Source organism: Tamandua tetradactyla, chromosome 9 (genome assembly GCF_023851605.1).
Source record: "Tamandua tetradactyla isolate mTamTet1 chromosome 9, mTamTet1.pri, whole genome shotgun sequence".
NCBI lineage: Eukaryota > Metazoa > Chordata > Mammalia > Pilosa > Myrmecophagidae > Tamandua > Tamandua tetradactyla.
In genome coordinates this window covers 96,884,156-96,888,691 of record NC_135335.1, presented here as the reverse complement: position 1 = coordinate 96,888,691, position 4,536 = coordinate 96,884,156, and the positions used below count along the sequence as shown (strand labels likewise).

At 39.5% G+C, this 4,536-nt stretch overlaps 1 pseudogene; it reads right to left on the bottom strand.

Annotated features, from left to right (window-relative positions):
• Positions 1 to 542: 542 nt before the first annotated feature.
• LOC143645763 (arginase-2, mitochondrial pseudogene) lies at positions 543 to 2,665 on the bottom strand (annotated as a pseudogene).
• Positions 2,666 to 4,536: the final 1,871 nt, after the last annotated feature.

Genomic DNA, 4,536 nt, shown 5'->3' with positions numbered 1-4,536 from the left:
TAATTATGTTCTAATATCAGACAGCACAAGCAAATAAATCCTACTTTTCTCGGACAATACCCTGATCACTTTGATTGGAGTTTGATGTTCTAAGGTAACCTTAACTTCTATTTTTTTAAATTCTTACTGAACCAGACTCCGTCCTCAATCTTTCAAATATCATCTCATTTGATTTTTAAATAACAGTCCTAAAACATAAGTTGCATTTTTTTTTACCAAGGTAATAAATGTTCTTCATGACATCTTTACATTTATATAGTACTCCAACATATTAGCTCCCTGAGAGTTGCAAAAATCTAACTACATGTATGGTAGTATTATTGACTACCAAAATGAAGAGGGGAAATTCTACAATTAGGAGTATGCAAATGTTCTCATTAAGGCAATATGGACCTTACCTAACCATTTAGTACCTGTCCCCTCAAATGCCTGGCTGTTTTGAAATACCCATCTTGCAATATCTGTCAGTGTACAGTTTTTCCTAAATTCTCACATGTCCTTCACTTTCTGATTCATATGGTAGACTGGGATAAGAAGCTATTTTAATCGATGTGTCCTTTCTCCCTTCGCTGACCATAACTTGAAGCAATCACATCCACTGCCAGGCTGGCTGCAGCCTTCGCCTCTTCCTCTGAAGTAGCCAAATCAAGATTGACTTCAACAAGATCCAGCGCTGACAGCAACCTTGCACTGTACGTATCCTCAGTTATATGCATGCCTTCTCAATAGGTCAGTCCCCTTACACCAGGGGTACATTTGGCTGGAGCTAACGTAGGGTCAAATGAATCAATATCAAAACTCAGATGGACTGGCCTTTGTCTTTGGCAAATCAGTAGATCAAATGTCTGTTCCATGACCTTCTGGATACCAAATCACTCAATGTCCTCCGTGGAAAAATATAGCACGCCATAGTTTTTAAAATAAAACGTTTGGGACAGTGAATGTCTCTTAGACCAATACACACGATATCCGGGCAAGAGATGCAAGGTTTGATCCAGGAAAATCCTGGAAATTGCGGTACCTTGTCCTGTAGTTCCCTGAGGAGGAATGAAACTGGCTGTCCACGGAGATTTCCAGATGAAGTGGCAAGGAATGAATTGTCAGTGTGGACATCAATCTAGATGACACAAAGGTCTGAGCAGTGCCAGGTATGGCCGCTAATGGTAACGATGGCCAGACTGGGGTCTCTTCCCACTGTGATGCCAGTGTAGCCGCCTAACCCAGCTCTACTAACCCCCTCAGCCTCAGTTCCTGGTTGGTAAGGCCCACTGAGTGAGAATTCACAATTATGTTGTGCGCTGGTTTGAAAGTATTCTGTACCCCAGAAAAGCCATGTTTAAATCCTGATCCAATCTTGTAGGGGCAACCATTTCCTTTCATCCTGATTCAAAATTATAAGGCAGAATTTTTTTATTAGATTATCTCCATGGAGATGTGTCACACCCACTTCTGGGTGTGACCTTTTGATTCAATGGTGATGTGACTCCACCCACTCAAGGTGAATCTTAATTAGTTTACTGGACTTTTTTAAAAAAGGAAACATTTTGGAGATAGCTCAGAACAGATGTTTGGAGATGCTTGGAGATGCTTGGAGCCCAGTAGATGTCGCCATGTGCCTTCCCATGAGATGTTAAGCAAGTCGAATTTGGAGAGAGCAAAGGGAAGCCAAGAGATGGGAGCCAGCCCCGAAACAAAGTGAGGAATGTCCATAAGAACAGAGACTGAAATCAATGGACCGGGAGCAAGGAGTAGCAGATGCCAGGCAAGTGCCTTCCCACATCACCCTTCCTTGAGCCAAGGTTATCTTTTTAGGACATACGTATGACCGTAAAACTAAACTTATAACTTACTACATTTCCTTTCCAAAGCCATTCCATTTCTGTGTATTGCATTCTGGCAGTTTAACAAACTAATACAGGTTGTTTCAGAGATCATCTTTGGAGACTGGAATAAAACTCCTATTTCCAAAATCTTTAAGGCAGCTGCCCAAATTGGAGAGCCTTTTCATCGAGCCAGTTTCTCCTATGGCAACTGGAATATATTCCATTCCTTTTCTTTTCTATCCTTGTGAGAACGGGGCTCCTATTACAGACACGGAGTGAATGAATTTATTTAGAAGGGAATGCACTTGTGTCTGAAGGAAACGTGAGAAGCTGCACCTGAAGGGCGTGATCAATGGTGGGGATGCTTAGCAGCTAGACTGCACTATAGTATATATAAGTATATGACATGCATAAGCATATAATATACATACAAGTGTAATAAATATAAGTATTATCATTAAATTTGCTTTAGAAATGATGAGACTGAGACTTAAAGAGGTTGAATAACTTGCCCAAACTAAATAACAACTAAGTGGGAAAGCTGAGGCTCAAAACGTGGTCTCTCTGTCTCTTCCCAATACTTGACTCTAATATCCAAAACTTCTAATCTACTTATTTACATGTCATTTGAATTAAATTACTTTTAGATAGTATATGTCATTCATTAATATCACCAAGTGTCCCAAATGTCTTCTAAGAATTACCTTGTTGCTGCTTCTTATACATTGAGCACATAAACACAATGTTACACTAGGTAAATTGTTGCCAAGATTAGATAAATGACCTGTACAAAGACTGAGAAGAGTGAAGCTCAGTGTGTGCTTGGCACATACATACCTCATGTGGTTGTGTGGCTACTCTCATGTTCATGACTGTTCAAGTGTCATGGGTTGAATTGCGTCCCCACCAAAAGACATGTTCAAGTCTTAATCCCTGGTCCCATGAATGTGGCCCTGCTTGAAAACAGAGTCTTGAAGATGTGATTAATTAAGCTGAGGCTAAACTGCATTGGGATGTGCCATAATCCAAAATGATTTTGTCTTTACAAGAAGGGGAGAGGAGATACAGAGAGACACTTGTGTGGGTGGGGTGGGAAGGAAGGCCATGTAGAGATGGAAGAGGCAGAGATCAGCGTGAGCATCCACTAGCCAAGAAACACCAAGAATCCCAACAGTCACCAGGAGCTAAAAAAGACAAGAAGAATTCTTTCCTACAGACTTCAGATGAAGCATGGCCCTTGCTGACACTTTGATTTTAGACATCTAGCCTCAGGAACTGAGACATAACAAATTTCTATTATTTCAAGTCATTCCGCTTGTGGAGCTTTGTTACACCAGCCCTGTGAAAGACCAAGTTCAGTATATATTGAGAGAGTGAGACCTTTGCAAACCACCATGTCCACAGAGGTCTGAAGACCTCAGTGCATCTACTTAAAATTGTCATGTGTTATATAAGTATCTACCCAAGAGAAATGAAAATATATGTGTACACAAAAATTTGTTACACAAATGTGTAACCAATAATCAAAAAGTTGAAGCAATCCAAATGTCCATCACATGACGAATGGGCAGATAAAACGTGGTAAAACCATGCAATGGAATGTTACTCAGCCATATAAGGAGTGAACTTTCGATATATATTATAATGTGGATAAAGCTTAAAAATATCATGCTAAGTGAAAGAAGGCAGTCATAAGACTCCCATTTTAAAAACCATTTACGTGGCATGTCCAGAAAAGGCAAATCTATAAAGACAAAAAGTAGATTGGCAGTTGCCAGTTTGTCTTTGAATGGTCACTGAAAGATTTATAGGCTGGCTTGATTTCCATTTGACTTCCTACCACTGCGTCATATGGTAAATGTTAGACAGTCTCCAGAGCTGAATGGGGAACTCAGACACTCTTTATCCTTTGTCTCTGCTGCAAACTTTGAGCTTTTGTTACTCAAAATGTCCAGGCTCATTTAGTTCAATAGAGGTTATTTTTTACAGTTACATATTAATTTTGAAACTCAAGGTGAACAATGACTCAGCAGCTTTGTACTATCAACCACATCCTGAAGGTAGGACATACAGAAAAGTCCTGGCTGCTGCCTGAACGGTAATGGGAATTTCAGGAGAAAAAGTGTCCCGTTTGAACAAAAAAGTTTGACTGCTCGTATTGACCTTGTTTGCTAATCAGAAAACAAATGACTGTTATAACTGTAAAATAGTCTGTTTTGTGGCATGGATGCAGCCTGATTTTAAGGCAAGTGATGATGATGGAATCTCTTGGCTCTTGCTTTTGTATGTATCAGGGAGAAAAAGCACATTGAATAAACTTCTTAGGATGAAGATCAATTTTAGAAAATCGTGTTTAACGATACTACAGGAAATAGAAATTTTCTGCCAGTTTCTCTTCCCTTTAGGATTTCATAAGCCTTCCCATGCTTTTGTTCATTTTCTCAAGCATGAGATTCTGAGCTCCTGGAGAGTTAGCAATCTGTCTCCTTTAGCTCCTAAATAATTATCAGAGATGCTTATCCAGTATTCAGGAGAAAAGGTCTGCCGTTAAAGGTTCCTGCCTTGGTAATTGATGAACTTGTTACAGAGAAAACATAAAAGAACCAAGCAACTTGCATTTAACTTTTTGAATGAGCTCCTGAATTTGCCTATGTGTGGCAAAAAAAAAAAAAAAAATCTCTTGGAATTATTCATAATTCAAACATAAGCCAGA